Genomic DNA, 17,085 nt, shown 5'->3' on the forward strand with positions numbered 1-17,085 from the left:
GATTTGCGTTCAATTTTGAAGTTGCTGAGAACGCTGCCTTGACGCTTTTTAGACTGACTTTGATCGGCAAGGATGCGTTCGTCAGTGTTTCATTAAAGGTTACCTCAAAAGCATCAAAACTACCAAAATCCATCTAAAAGGAAAATTTAAAAAAAAGGATAACAATATTTCCCACCCTAATTGACTTACTCTCCACCAAGCATAGAGCGATCTGCTTTGGAAGTTATCTTGCGTACTGTTGCATCATTGAAGCTAGCAGCACCCCGTGTGTCAGCATCGCCCAAACTCACCTGCATCTGTAAAGAAACCCACCACAAGTGTGGCAAGAAAATAACAAAACAAAGAGAGTGCGTTAGTGCGAGACGGCGGAGAGCTTTGTCGTGTTTGTCTGAAGAAATAAAAAGGTCGCCCAACGGCGTGCACCAGGTCGGCGACACAACCTGTTGCCGGGTTCGTTCGCCCACACAAAATAAACTTCCTGAGCAAACGGGGACCGTACTCTTTTTTTTCGGATCTTTAAGTTTGTCCTGTTTGTGTGCCGTGGTGTGCAAGGTTAAAGAGTTGCCGAAAATGTCGTCAATATGTACCACCTGAATGGAGAATAACGTTCTCTTTCGTCCTGCTTGCGAGGTGCATTATTTATTTGTTGACTGACGTTGCCACGCTGCAGTCTGCTGCCCTAGCCCTGCCCGCTCTTGCTGCCAAAGAGGGTGCGTTAGTTTCATTGACGTAGAAATACGTCACTGCATGGACGGAAGAAGCAAGCTATACTTTGCAACGAACGTATCTTCGAACGATAAACCGACAGAAAATACCGACAAAAAAGGAAACCTCCGTCCACCGTCTACGAGCCAGCAGACAGCCAGCTTCACTGGACGGTAGGTAGGGTCCAGCAAACAGCATGGCCCGTTTTGAGCTCGCGAGCGCAACGGTTAAATCAGCCCTCCAAAACCAAACTGTCAACCGATCGGTAACCGCCACTGTCAAAAGGGTTTGTGTCCTCGCTAATGACGGCCACGAAACGGAAGGAAGAAAATCAAAGCGCCTTCCACGGGGAGCTACCCGATCGAGCTCGAGGAGCGATGCAGTGCAAAATCTTCTCCATCTCCCGTCCGCCGCCAGTTCGAAACATACATAAAACTTTCCTTCGTTTCCTTTACATTTCCCGCTTTTTGTTTTCGACCATTTGTGAGGGGGGGGGGGGGGGGAGGAGGAGATTTTCCAGCTTTTCTTTTCAGAACGGAAGCATCACATATTTTAAACAACGTTGAGCTTGACATTTACCGCACTCCGACCAGCACCTCCTCTTCGTCCCATGCTCGGTGACAGTTACCATGGTAACGAACGTCCGCTTGGTGAATATTACCATGAACCAAAAAAAAACAAAGGAAAAAACAAAACTAATAAACGGGTGCTGGAAAGCAGTTGCAAAAGCTCCGCAAGCCGCATACAAGATCCACGAGCTCATCCTGCTGGGGGAATACAGTACATAAGGGAGGGTTAAACTTTTTCGCAATGCTTAGGTACAGTGAAGCTTCCAATCCTTCACACCTCGCGCCCCATCTCGTCTCGCGCCCCATAAAGAGCAATTGATGGCGTCTATCCTCGGTATGATGCTTTGCTCTATTTACCTTTCTTCTGTATCTCCTTCCGCTCATGCTGCCTATCTCGCTTTCTCTCGGGCACAATACGCACGTGTATATAAAGCATTTTCCAATGCCCTTCTCACTACTGCTGCCTCTGCCACCCTCTGCATGCTCACCAACGTCGCCCAGCATCCGACGCCGGAAAGGATCAATGTACGGCGGAGTAACAATGAAACGGCACCAACACCAACACACCGCCCGGTGACATTAAAAGCCCACGGTACACAGGAACGGGCGCGTTGTACATAGGTACTCCTCGCTCGCTGTGTCCCGCCACTATTTACCACGTGTGGCAGGATTGTGGTGATATTCGCACGGAGAGGCAAGGGAAATAGGCGATACACACTGGCATATCGGATCACATAAGCAGCAGAAGCGAGCTTCTGGGACGATGGGTAGAATCGAAGCACGGGACTGCGAGCTGGCAGGCTGCCGTCCTGTGTGTGCTTTGTTCTATAGTCGACATTGGTCGGAAAAGCGGGATGGCAGCAGCATGGCAGGAAAATTTACGGCATGGGAAGCATTGTGCTGCTATGTAAGGCGCAAACATAGAGCGAGTGCGGGACAACATGAGCAAGAAAATTGGATTCTTTTTTTGTGTCTTTGTATGTGTGTGTGGTGATCATCAACCCAAATGTACATCACTCCCTTTCCACCGGTGGTGGTTTGTTCCACCACTTTTCCCCACCCGATGGTAGAGAAACGGAGCATACAATAAAGCGGAAAACACGCACACACATACGCACTCAAATTTTATGAAGGAAAAAGCAAACATAAAAAAAGGGACCTAACCCTTTTGTAAATGTATGCACCGAGCGTAAGAGTGTGCAATTTAAGTGTCCTGCAGCTCGCTCTCTGCTGCCTGCCGACGATCATCAACCGGACAAAGCGGGACATTAAGTCAGCCGGAGAGCAGCAAGTTATAGCGTAGCTGAGGGAAGCCGTTGGCATGCTTTTTTTTGGGAGCAAAGGTGATGCAATCATGTCACAATGCTACTGGAAGCTTTTGCATAAAAGCCACAGTAAAGCGCGTTCCAGGGAGCACAAAGTTTGATGCCAACTTACTCCCGCTAGGCGTATTTGAAAATAAGCAAAGTTTTGTGATCGTTGACCCGTAGCAAAAGTATGCATCCGCTAAATCAAACCAAACAAACGCACACACATCCAACATGGTGCAGCTCTCAGCTGCTCGTCCGTGCATCTGGTAAGGCTGACCTACATTTATTTACCCAGCGGTGGAAGAATGTGTTCATCGAACTTGCTGGGAGTGAAACGTTGATACACCGCTCTGCCTCGCGCTCTCTCTCTCTCTCTCTCTCTCTCTCTCTCTCTTGTTCTTTATCTTTTCATTGCTCCTGCAACTATGCAACGATCGAGAAACGGATGCAAACACGATGGAGGCGCCTGGTGTGCGATAACAAGACGCTCCAGCAGATCCAGCAGGTAGGCAAACAAAAGCGACTGCCTCCAATGCACCGGTGCAATTTCACACATATTCTCGCCATACACACACACACACAACGTTTACAATTTAATATATTTCGTTTGTCAACAACAAGGATATAGTACCTTGTACCTTATCCTGTGCGTCATTCGAGACAAATCATGACCGTTTGTCGTTTTCGTCGCCAAATCATAATTGTATTGTTTCCAGCAAAGCCAGCAAAAGTTAAACTTTTGTTTAGCTTTGATTACAAAAACCACTCACTAGCTAGGCACTATATTTATTTTGAAATGTATTTGGCCCACAAACTAGCGACCAGAGGTTTAAGTTTAGAATAGTCCTTACGCTTCACATACACTCACATGCAATACAAAAGAGCAATAAATTTATACAAAGTGCAGCAAGCCGCAGCCGGTAGCAGCATCCGGCCGTCTCGCACACTTTCGCGTAGGTGTTTATTTATTTGCCCTGGGTGCAACAGGTTCAGGTTCAGTCGAGTGGTCGGGCAACGTCCGACCGGTTGGGCACCGAACGTTCTAAGAACAATGGTGAATATGTTAACGAATCTTGCCATGACATGCCATACGTACCGCGCGGCAAGGGCCACCCTTAGCTGCGCGGAGCATACCGTTAAAGCTGGCGGGGGCAGTAGGGAAGTGTGTGTGTGTGTGGGTATGCACGTGCCATGCGTGATGGGAAATCAGTCACACCGACTGCAACGGTTCGCGTGGTTCGTGCTTTTTGGCGCTTCCGGGAAGAAGTGAAAGTGAGCAACGATGACGAAAGATGGTGCCCTGAAATCGAATCTTGCTGGCGAAAGCTTTCATCCTCTGCCGCTCGCATCACTCTACGGGCCTGCCTGCATGAGGGCCTGCTTTGCGAGAAACATCTGATTAGAGAGCATACGATCAACGGAAGCACCGTGGCGTTAGGCTAATCCGCGCTCTAGTGTAGCGACCGGAGGAGGAATCGGTAGCGGATGGATCCGAATCCCATTGTGATATGTAAAGGACATTCACATGAAGTGTTCGCGAGGAATGTGGAAAGGAAACGGAGAATCATGATGTTGAGAATATGCGTGAAAGTGCGTTGAATGAGACGTGTTTTGTTATGGCGGCTCATAACGGCGGAGCTTTGAAGCCATGTCGCACAAATCATTCTTTCTTGCGGTGGGTAGTCACGGTTGACATTAATTTAAATTAATTGTATGCTATTCAAAGTTCTTGGATTCTTGGTTCTTGGATTTTAGAGGAAAAAAACATCAAATTGTAACTAATTAAAATAGTGAAAAATAGTAAATTATTAAATATTCCAAAATATTAAAAAAACAGTTCAAGTTTGATATTTTATATAAATAAAAATACACATGCTTCTAGCAATAGAAAATGATAAGACATAATAAAAGATAAATAGAACTTCAAAATTTTAAAAGAAATTATCCATAAAGTAATATAATTTTGAAATAAAAATCAAAGTCGTTGCACACACTCTAAATGAAGCAAACAAATACATCGATTAACAGAGTAGCAATCCAACAAAACATGCTAAAGCATTAAATAAGGCAGAAACCGGAAGAGCAACTCTCTTCCCTCCAGAGTATCCAACGTGAATGGAGAATTTCATCCTCCCAATTCCCTCCCCAATTGGTATCGATCATATTGTTTCGCTGCTCGTAATTGAAACAGTGGAGAAAAAGTTTCTTTCCAATGGGAAAACCACGGTCAATCCTGATCGTCGTGCCAAAAGACCGCTCTCGCCCCACCTGCCACGCTAAACGTTGGCCAGCGAGACCCTCGAGCTCAACCAATCGAACGTGTAAGAGAAGGAACGACAAAGATGATTTTCCCGTCTTGCCTTCCACATCCACAGAACCTTGCCCCCATATTCGTGGCTCATTTTAGCCCCGCTTCGGTACGGACACAGAAAGGATCTTTGTGAAATTTTAATCATCATCAGCAGGACACTCGGTCGGTTTCCAGCAAATGGTAAAAAGGATCACCATCACGAAGGCGCCATCGTCATCGTATGGGAGTGTGTGTGTGTGAGTGTGTGGGAGAGAGGGTGGGAGGAGAAAAGTACCTCACGATCCAACCGTTTCTCAACCCAGCCTCGACCGAATGACGTCGGAAGCCCATTCCAATTTACACCTCGCCGCCCGAATCGCCCGATCGACTCCATATTGGGGGACGGTTTCTGTGTGTGTGTGTATTTGTGTGTGTGCGAAGCGAACGAAACTCGCCCGAGCACCGAGTTAATGGTGGTAGCTGCCGTTGGCCGCTGTTGTGTTCGGGGGTTCTATTTTCGGATTCAGAACAATAAAATCGCCCCCAAAAACCGGAGGATCCTTGCTTCCCGTCGTGGTTGGCAGAACGGAATTTCGATCCCGCTAAACGAGGGCGCAGGAAGGATCGAGGAGCATTGGGGCAGAATGAAACAGAGAATGAGAATAAGAGAGAGAGAGAGAGAGAGAGAGAGAGAGAGAGAGAGAGAGAGAGAGAAAGAGTGGGAACAAAAACAGGGATAAAGCGACAAACAACACAGCTTCGCTACAGCCTGACCTCTAGCAGTGCCCGTGTGCTTGTTAGAAGGTAGGTTGCCCAAGAGCTAGCTGAAAAAAAAAACCATTCAACCTCCTGGCCATATCTTCCCCAAAGCTACCGGAGTTACCCCGCCACGAAACACATTATGTAGATTGTTTCTATTTCATTTTCCCCCGCTCCGGCCTGCTCGCTTTGGCGCATTACGTGCTCTGTAGGATTCTACATAAAACATTCCCACTCGCACCCTCTGTCCCCCGCGACGGTAGGGGCTGGTGGGCCATCATGCTGGCATCCCGTCCTGGAGGAAGGAAAAGCGGATAAATTATAGCAGCGTGTGGCGTGTGTGCGCGCATGCGCCATTCTGTCAAGCAAAAAAAACGACACACACATACACACTCACAAAGAAGCAGCAAGGGCAGCATCGGGTGGCACAGGACAAACCGCCGCCAACACGCTTCACTCGGGCTTCGATTCTGGCCGAGCGCGAACATAAAGCAAGAACCTATTCTGCCAGCGAGTATACTCAAACAAAACATAAAAAAAAACCATCCAACCAACCAACCAACCAACCAACCAACCTTTTTTTTCCTTTCTCTTCTTTTTGCACATTGTAAGGACGAGGACTCATCATCGCTAGTGCCGAGCAGGCGAACCAGGGAAATTGGGGAGGGATGGCGCGGCACAGAAAGGTGGCTTTCGTTCGCCGAACAATGGTTGATAGCGGGGTAGCAAGAGGCAGGACGCATTCGGTGGGGCGAAATTGACGGTACATACATATCTGCCTCCTCACAGCTCCACTCCGCCTGCTTGCCTTCTTCCTTTCCGCTGTGTGTCAGTACATAAGCTCCGTGTTGGGTGGAAATTCGTCCTTATTTTCCCTACGTTCTGGTTGTTCCTTCGCTCGGATGTACATAAGGGGCGATGTGTTTCGATCGCTCCCTCAACCCACACACACACTCACATACACATATATATACAGCCAGGGCGAAAGGTGAAAAAAGCTCCAGTTTGCCACCGGTTCTATCGCCCATTTGCCGATGCTTCTGCCGCAGGACATTGCTCCGTGTCAGGGTGCTGCTGCCTTCCAGTGCCATATCCTTTGAGCCGTGGGCGATTTATCCAAACCCGCCCGCGCCCGTCTACTTCCAACCGAAGGCGCCATCTATCGTCCTGTTTCACTCTCGCACACTGGTAAATGACATAACCATGGACTCTTTTTTGTTTCTACAAAAAGGATTCTAAAAAAGAACGCGGGGCTCTGGCGCGGAGCCGAGCGCACCGAGGTACACAAAAAGCCGACCCAACGATCGACTGTGCTCAAATAAATGATTCACACACCAACTCACACCGAACGATGGGGATGGAAAAAGCTGTGCACGAAGGGCGGCGGATGATAATCGAAGGCAGGCAAAACTGCCTCGGATAGTTTTGTAGGTTTTGCGACTAAGGGAGCTTTGGTTGGGACGATCAAAATGCTCGTCCCGGCTCCCGGCTTCCGACCAACCCCACTTAAGCGCTCGGCGTCAAGCGAAAAGACAAAGGTGGCTTCAGACTAATTTTTCCCTCTCCCTCGTCCCCGGCATCTCCCCCAAACACCGTTTCGCAGCGACAAAGTTTGGTTGTCGGCGCTTCGGTTCGATTTTCGTGTCCCTGCTCTAGAGTGGCGGCATAGAGCTAGAGCCCTTTCTATCCTTTTGGGACAGCCAGTTTTCGGTTCGGTTGTCTGGACCGGGAGGAGATTCCATGGGGGTTGTGTGCACTGTTTTGCCGAGAATTAGTTTGTTTTTCCCAGCGCTTGTACATGATGCAGCAGGAAGCGGCAGGATAACTGAACGGTGGCAGTGGCAGGGTTTGGTTTTAGTACGTTTAGAGGCCACACACAAGCCCCCCCCCCCCTCCCCCCGTTTATTTCGATCGAATATTCTTGCTGCGCCACACCGTTGGCTCGGGGGAAAGGGCCCGGAAAACAAGTTTTACGGAAAATTGATTAAGCCCTTCGGAGTGAGTGGAAGCGGCTTTCCTTTCTTATTTTTCGCACTCCGATCATTCGCGTTGGTTCTGGCACGGAATGAGCAGTGCAAAACGTAGCGCATCGATCGATCGATTTCTCTTTCTTCTTCGACGAAAAAGACCAAGCCGGACCAACATAAAGTATATTCCACCTTCAACAATAAGTTTTAAGATAAGTTTGCTTGTAATTGAAGATCGGCAAGAAAATGAAGAGATAAAAAACTAATTGCTTTACTTTTTTAATGAAAAGGCTCCTACAATAAGCAACAATTATTGAATCAGATTCTGAAGTATCACAAATCTCGCTTCATGTACGATCATTTGACTTAGCGCATGATCGTTTCTAGGCGCTTTGCAAATACGCTAAAGGTTCCTAAGAAGGCTGCTGCTATTCTCTCTATCCCAAAGTTTCCTTTCGACCCGCTCCTTTAATTATTTGCATCGTACAATGACATAGCATCAGCTCGAGATATCATTCGATAGATTATGTACGCAGATGAACATTCGCAGCGCAACCATCTCACACACCGTACTACGTGTCGTACGTACATAGCAATGATTTCAGTTGCATCCTTATGTACACAAAACAAACGCTTTCCTAGGGGTAGAAGGGTTCTGCAAGCGAGAGTGTGCAATATTTTTGACCGTAACCGAAACGAGTCCACACACACATACACTTTACGTCCACCTTACTAAACGCGGTCATGTTCAAGCTTCGATGAAATGTTCTCTCACACATGCACACACACATCCGTCACAAGGATGTTATGTATTCATTATTACCAGACCCAGTTTTGCAACATTCTGACCTGATCGTCAGAACACAATATGCACCCAGAACTGTGCACCGAAAGCTGTTCTCCTCTCACGGAGACCATTGTTTCGAATGGATTATGATGTGAGATTTGGCAAACTGTACAGGTTGAAAATGATTTCCTGATCTTCTTGCCGCTTCCCGCTGCAGCATGCATCATTCAGAGCTACCTCCCAAAGCCTCCCCACTATGTGTGTTGCAATCTGCAGGCCAATTAGATTTGAAAAGGACCAAAACGTAGTCAACGGTACCATCACCACGGAGGTGGGTGCACTGCAAAGCGGTTCCATAGTAACGATGATGACGGTCGCAATGATGGCAACGGGAGCTTTTACTTGGGGAGTGATGCGACCCGTAGAACAAGTGGACAGGTACCAAACTGCAGCATAGAGTAACTGAAGTGCATTTCGTAATAGTGTATTACGTTACAGGGGTTTTCGCTGACCCCAGAATGTCAGCCTAAATTGTTGAACCAAACTCAAGTAGAATGCAGTATTGTTGCGTGCTTCTAAAGAAAAGCTCTTGTAAGGTTTTATCTTCTTATCATGTAGGTTATTTATCTTGTAGAGTGCGCTCAGAATGATGTTTTACAACATAAAAAAAGTATTCTTTTCAAGCAATACTGCTGTAATATTATTTTCAAGTGTCATTGAGGCATGGAAAATATAACTAGGCTGAAATTTTCAATACTGCCCCAAACTAGAATCTTAAAGTTTTTTTTACTAACGACATCGCACTCAACTAAACAAACTTGCATAATTAATTCCATCATTCCCCGAAAATGACATACTGAGCTATAATAGAACGAAGAGTATATCAAAGATATGCATCCCACCAGTAACCAAATGGTACAAGGAAGATGAACACTCCAATGGTATCTTTCCTTCCTTTTAGTTTATTAACACACACAAACACACACTCACACACACACAAAGAAGTGAGTTGCGTGAGAAAATATTTTTGCATTAAATCCCCACCTCCATCAATGTGCATTCCACAGCTTTCTTCCCTCCCTTACCACCCGTTGTAACAGGGTGCTGCTGCATCATGCAAACACAATAACATACGAACACTACAGGGGAGGAGAAAAAATAAATGACCTGCCCCTGCAAGAAGGTGTTTCATGCGAAGCGCCAATCGAGATGCACACGACCGTATGTATGTGCACAGGACGCTACACCGTGCACCGGGTTGGTTAGTCCGGCGGCAGTGTTCTGGAAGCAGGAAATTCCAGCCCCAAAAGCTTTCCAACAGCCTAACGCTACAGAACGAGTGTCTGTGTGTGTGCGCTGGAGAAGCGACAGTTACTAAGCGAACTGGTTCTTCGCATCGATCTTACCCCGAGCGATGTTGAGGCTGATGTAGGAAGCCCCGTGCTTTCCGGACCGGTTTGCAGCACTCGCGCAAAGGGGCACAAGTAGCACCACAAGACACTTTTGAATGACATGGTCCCGGGGTCCCAGTGGTAGGCAGGCAGAAACGATCGGTAAGAGATCGGCACTGGTGAAGATTAAACGGATCCCCATGAGATCAGCTAACGGATCGGAGGCAGTGAACGAAACGATTGGTTCATGCCGAAGGTTAAATGAGATATGTTTAAGGCATACGCTTTTGGCATGTGTCTTAAATAGTATAAAACATTGTTTCAAACTTCCAAACGTTAAAACATAATCGATATATTTAAACATCTGCGGGCATAAAAGTGTGTGCTGCTCACAATGGATCGATCACGCACCGCGTAACCCTTGCCGGCAAATCCGTCCACTATTGGCCAAAAATGTAACGACCCGCTGCGAAACGATTGACGCGTTCTTGCTCCGTGCGCCTTTGCACGTGCAATGGCAACGACGTGAACGACAAAACGTGTGCCATGCTAAGACGCACACAGCCTGTATCGTCACCGGTGCGCGCCGTTTGCCAGCAAAGAGCAAACGAGGAGCGAGAAAGTATGGCGTGAGCATTTATTCGGAACCGGTGTACACCTTCGCACAGCGAAATAGAGAGCATTTAATTGCCATCCAGCAGAAATCCCGCACATACGCAATCACCATGAGAAAGAGAGAAAAAAACGGACCCTTCGTTTGGGAGTGGGTAAGGAGCACGGGCCATCAAACAAAAAGGGCGCCTAAGCCGGAACGCGATGCACAAAGATGTCGAACCGTCCGGAAGACGCACGGACAGAGCACTGCGATGCAAGTTCTGTTTTTACGTGTTTTAATGCCTTCCCTCTCTTGAAGCGGTCTCATGAAGCGGCCCCTTCCACCAGCCGCTTCATCGGCTGTACGTTTTGTTTATTTGCACGGAAATAGTTTTCTTATCACTGAGCACACCACCACGCATGTAAACACATGGCCGAGTGTACACTCGAATTCGCTCATTCTTTGCCTTTTCCTCTCCGACTCTCTCTCTCTAGCTCTCTGCTTGTTGCAAAGGGTTCAAAGGGGGCTTTGAACGCTGTACGACAAGAGCGCGGAGATTTTACCCTCTCTTTTAGCGAACTTTAACATCCATTCATTCTTGAAAATGAGAGCAGTTAGAGGGCAGCTTTTGTATTTATGTATTTATGCAAAATAAACGGCTACGAATTGCAAAAGAAGCGACACCTTCATCGCTACCGTACTGCGACAACGATCCTCTGACGAGAGAGAGGATGGTCAATGTGCAAGAGAGTTCATCAAACACGTGAAAGGTCTTTTTATCATTGCATTTTGGAAGAAGGTTCACTCTCTCGAATAAAAAACAAATTAGATCGTTCTATAGACTTTGAGCTTTAAACATTAAAAAAATTAGAGTATCAGCATGTATAACGATGACGAAGATACGATGTATTTTATAATAGATTTGTAGATCATCTAAAACTGGTTTCACGCCGGGGTTATACAAAGTTAATTTGAATCCTTAACACATTGAAATAACTAACACTCACATAAACTATTAATGGGGCCCTTTCCGTTGTAAGTTCGTAGGCTGAAATTTCAGCCTGTCAGCTGTTTGCATTGTATAGCAGTTTTCGAGCAGCTGTCTAAGTGAGTATAATATACAGGTGGGCTTATCCCAAGGTGTATGAATTTAGAAGGCTGATTTTTATCGCTTCTGTTTCTGAATGAGGATTTTAAGAGTGTTTTGAGTATTCGTCAAGCCTCCAGAAAGCTCGTTGGAGCAAAAGTTTTCACCCGTCCTGTCAAAAAGTGTTGTTCAAATTTGGTTATAAAAAACATGCTATGAGACCACCTGGACTACATGCACTTTGATTACGGATTCCATCACCAGATCTCTTTAATGCATCTTGGGAATAATATAAACACCACCTTGTTTTGCCATTTTTCGAGCAGGTACTCGAATCTAATTCTAGCTTCGGGGCTAGAATAATCTAGACTGAAAATTGCAGGCTAGTTTTATGTGTGGCCGTGTATGGAGTGTTTACATGATTTCAGCCTCCAACTGTCAAACTCCATACAAAAAACTGACTAGAATCGTGAAGGGTCCCAATATTAAGGTGAGTGAGAGACAAACAGAAAGATAAACGAAATATATCAAGATGCAATGCTTTTAGCAACATTAAACCACAATATACGTTAAGCATAATACAGTTACAGCCAGTCTGACAGAATTACAATATTTTCCTAGGGACTAGATACCACAAGACTTTGAGTTGGCATAATTAAAGTTATTTTTTAGTTGATTAGCTCAATACATTCAAGAAAATTACCCCACATTCTGCTGCATCTGTTCTGCTTGCAATAACTCATTTCAAATAAAAATATAACATTTGATATTAATTGATTGTATACTATTTCAAAAGTTCAGCGTTATCACATCTTTTAATATATTTTCGCACTGTGCGCCAGATTAGCAAGACCCTGGTGAGAGATCTGTCCTCGGCAGCGAACTCACGAGAGCCACCATTCCGGCCGGCGGAAGAGCAATATAAACGTTGATCGGCAAATTCCGCGATCTCACCAACACGCACGCACAATCGAACCCGCGTCAATGAAATCCATCCATCATCGTGCAATTAGCTGCACTCGCATCCCACACCGGGGCCCCCCAGCGGTGGGGAGGTTAAGCTCACTTTGTTTACATTCCACGACCGTAACAAGCATCATCCCTTTCCTTTTCTAACCAACCATACACCTGCCCTGCTCGATCGATCGCACGGGCGGCGGGTTTTATTCGTGCTAGGATCCCCTCACCGTACTGTAGATATGCACGCCCCTCACCCCTGCGTGCTCTCTTACCGGCATTCGGTCATCAGTCATCTCGCATCTAATCCAGCGTGTCATTGCCGCGCGTCTCGGAGAGCGTGAGTAGTACGGTACAGCGGCGTGCCCTAATGTCGGGGAAAATCTCGCAAACGATCACACGACGCCGAACCGTCCCCTCGATCGCTGGCAACCGGAATGTGTGTGCGCGCGCGCAATTAGACGGTACGGGCGACGGGTTGTGTGGCCGCGGAATCGGCAAGGGTTTGCTGATCGACGTACACACCCCTTTGCGGGAGATTCGTTTTTCGGGGTCGGGCGGTACGAAATTGGCAATCAAAACAAAACCCACAACTAGACACACGCGCGTTTTGCTGATTGCACTTGTGCGCCATGAATCACCTGTTTGTTTGTAACCGCACGCTAGGGATGGAGGGGAAAGCAACGTTTTGACGCTGAGGATGTTGACTAGGCTAAGCTCCACAGAACCAGGCGCAGTAGAAGTAGCTCAGTACGAGCTTAATAAACGATGATTGCGTACACAAAAGGCAAGTAAATGGATTAAGTGTAAAAGTCCACAACCACAGCCTCATCCATGGTTATATTTGTAGAACATAGGAAATAGAAGAAATGTGAGCTTAATTTCAATCTATCTTTAGTTCTATCGGAGAAGACAAAAATTTGCTCTCGTGAGCGCACACGACCGCACACTCACAATAAAAACCCGACAGTGACCACAATCAGCTGGTTTAGAAATGCACCATCATTATTATTATTGCGCGCATCAACAGATGCTGCCCGAACGTCTATGTATGTGTGTTTGCGTGTGTAGTGGAGTTTGTTTATTTTTTAACGTGACACGCGCCTTTTTGTGTTCATTTTCCTTCTTTTTTTTTTTTGCTCAGCGGCTACCAGTGACGACTCAAACAAGGCAGAATCCCACCCCCAGCTGGCAAGAAATAGCAGAGAAAGGATGGTGTACCCATATCACTCCCTTGCACCCACGTACACACACACACAACCGTATACACTCGTTTTATGGCATGGTGGAGTGTGGTGGAGCATAAACATACAAACATAAAAAAGAGCGCACACACACACACAGATCCGTGCGCAAGAGCACAACTACAACCGCTGGAAAAGGAGCCCGTAATTGAGAATATGCTGAGCTACCCCCACCCATCCCTCTCTGATCCCCGTTTATCCAATTTCCCAGCCCAGTTTAATAGCACCCGGCAGCACATATTGGCCCGTCTCGTTTCAGCACCCGCAGCAAAAGGCTTGGCCACTTTCTCTCCTGCTCGCTTGCTGGGCGATTTCCCCTCTCTCGCTCTCGAATACATTATGTTGACGGGAAGGAAAATTGGCGAGTGATTTATTGCGCGGCGCCTTCATCGTGTCGTGTCTCGTCGTAAATACGGTACGGTGCGCGCTGCTGCGGCTGCCGTCGCTGCTGCTGCTGTTGCTGTACCAACATAACACCCCACTCACCTCCTCCTCCTCGTGCTCTTATTACTGTTATTGTTGCTGCCGGCGTCTCGCGTTTGCGGTCATCGTCTCGTGAGTGGCACGTGCTTTTTTGAATAGAGAGATATGCACAAACAGCCGTCGGTGCGGGCCGGAGAGGAAGCGGCGGCAGCAGGGCCGGAGGTTTGATGCGTGCTGTGGTATGCGCGCTGCCTAGCACATGCTGCTGTGCCTTTTCTTCTTCTTGTCGGTGTCTCGCACGATGTTCTTTCGATGCTTCGCCGGCGAGAGAGCGCGCGTTAGCAATCATTTCAATAACAAATACAACACGACACACACACACACATAAACACAGCAAAGGGTTAGTGTGTTACGGAGTTAAAAGCGCGCGCGCGCTCAATTACTCGAAAGTGTCCTTCTAAAAGAAAGGAGACAAACAAAAACACAACAAAAAATCCGTTTTTCAATTGCTCCGATGTACCCGTTGATCGAGTACATGCAAAATATCGGCCCTGTTTTGGTGGGCCGGCGTGGTAGGGGGGCTTCTCCCGGAGTGGCCCCGTGACCCATGTTGCTCCGGAATGGCGGTTGTATTTACGGCAGTATTAAAACAAAACAAAAAGCGAAGGAGCTCCAAACGGGCCAAACCCCAGGGTTGATGGGCACTAACTTTGCAATTTACGAGCATGCATTTTCTTAACACCTGAGCAAACTCATTGCAGCTGGGCTTTGTGGCGGGTAAGCGGGCAAATGTGGCTAGTAAAGACGCTGTACACATTTCGGCGCGCATTTTATGTTTTCACTCCCTCTATACATCTCTGCTGCACAACTGAAACAATCCGATACGGCGTTTATATTTCACCTAACACAGGTCGCCAAATCCAGCTTATCACGGGGGGTGTGTGTGTTTATCAGCCTTTGCAGCATGTAAAACAGAAATCATAAAATTTATATGCTGTTACATACGCAAACATAGTAAAGAAATATGTTCGTCATTATTCTGCATTCCGAACGTGCTACCTTGCTGCCAGTTCAAACAATTCAAACGAAAGATTACCCTCAGCTAAAGGAAGTACCATCCCTATCGATACGTGTATCGAAACACGGCAACGGCCGTTATAGATTACCCGGGACGGTTAAACGATTGAAAGCGCAAAAACACGTGCAGATTAATCATCTCATCCAAAATGTTTCTCCCACAAATAATTAGCACGCTTTGTTACGAACAAAACAAACGCTGGTAAACGCTTAAGAAAACCCCAAAACAAACCTCAACGACATGCTCCATCTGCCCCACCGAACGTACGCGACACGCAGTGTGAGGATAAAAACCCATTCATAAAACCCGACCATTCGCCGTATGTCGTGCCTCTCAAGCGCAGGCCACTGCTCTGTACTTCTGTTCTTTACCGAGCGTAATTCAACTCCGTCTTCCGAAGTACACAATTTAGAAGAGATATTTACGGCCATTTTTTTGTTGTTGTTAATGTCTCTCTGCGTACGCGTACGTGTGTTTGCGTACCAACGTTACGCTCGTACCCGTAGCGTCCTTCTCAACCCTCTCCTTCACGCCCCTCTTCCTTCCTACGGCTCTCTTCGTTCCACCGCCAAAGGGGTCAGTGGAGATTTGTTTACAAACGCAATTTGCGCACGATAAAGCGCGCGGCGACGTTCTAACGCATTGCATTCGGGTTAGAATGGTGCGGCGGCGGACTGCCGACATGCATTGTTTACAATGTGCAGATGCAGCTCAAAGGCTGGTCTCGTCGTCACTCTCTACCACACTTACCTGTTCATTTGTGGCGGTGTTGTTGTTGTGTAGACGGTATTGTGGTGGACAGAGAGGAGGGGTTTTCAGCCGGCTTTTTCCGTGCCTCTGCCGTGCTCGACAGCTGTTTTGGTGTGCTGGTGGAGTATTTTGAATGTGCGCCACTACACGTTTGACAGCAAAGTTCGTGAATGCGTTGGAAAATGTGTAGTGAGAATATAGAGTGCACTTTTTGAACAGCTAAAAGTCCGTTACACTACTATCATTGTCATTTGTTTACGAAGTGTCGATAGTTACACTGTTTTGCATTCTAAAGATTCAAGATTTTTGTTTAATTTGCTCGGTGAAATTAGCACTACAAAATGTTTGCCCACTAGCACATGTTAATTTGACATTTTTTGCGTAATATCCAGTGTATCTCGTTTGCCTGTCACAATTGATCAATATGTCCTTCTGTAGTTAGCTTGCTTTCTTTTTTGGCGCCAACTATTCAACTAGCCATGGAGAATGTAGACGCCCTGTGGCTTAGCACTACCGGCTACTAGTCAATGTCAACAACGGCACATTTTACCACAACGTTTTGCTGTTTACATCCAAACACAAAACACTGTAAACTCATCTGCTACATTTGCTTCATTTAATACTACGTTCGATAAAATGTAACCTTTTGGCGGTTATCACACGACGGCCAGTACCAAACCGTGTGCCATCATACGTTCTTACGTCGTTTCGTTACGAAAACGTGGTGCGCGATGCAAAGCGTACGCACCACACACGCTCCCCAGGACTGTGTTGTGCGGCGAACAGATTGTTACTGCCTATCGTGGGCAGCCATTGGTGTGGCTGCCATCATCGCGCCATTGCTCCGCCATCGCGACCGAAACCGAACGAGAGCCGAATCGCAAACGGGCACCGCACACACAGACGGGAGCGGAGATCCAATACGCGAGCGAGAGAGAGTTGGATACTGTTCCCGCGGCCTGCACACCATCGTCGCGGCCCCTTCTGAACCAACCATACAGGTTCTCTCGCCATTTTTCAAACCCCTTTTGCTGTGGCACTTCCACCCGCTACACGCTCGTACAACAAAAATCCCCATCAACAATACTCCGTAAACGAGTGAGTGTGCGTGTGTGTGAATGTGTGCGGGTTGAGGTTGCTTTTTTGTGTGCTGCCGTGCTGTGCGGTGCTATT

The 17,085-nt window shown here is 47.0% G+C and overlaps 1 protein-coding gene across 1 annotated transcript in view; it reads right to left on the minus strand.

Moving 5' to 3' along the window:
* The window catches only part of LOC120949255 (uncharacterized), a 49,575-nt gene extending 32,765 nt beyond the window's left edge, over nt 1-16,810 (minus strand). Inside the window, exon 1 of the mRNA XM_040366439.2 lies at nt 15,913-16,810. The gene's annotated coding sequence lies outside the window, so the exon portion shown is untranslated. The remainder of the gene's footprint in view (nt 1-15,912) is intronic.
* Nucleotides 16,811-17,085: the final 275 nt, after the last annotated feature.

The sequence above is a fragment of the Anopheles coluzzii genome, chromosome 2, assembly GCF_943734685.1.
Source record: "Anopheles coluzzii chromosome 2, AcolN3, whole genome shotgun sequence".
NCBI lineage: Eukaryota > Metazoa > Arthropoda > Insecta > Diptera > Culicidae > Anopheles > Anopheles coluzzii.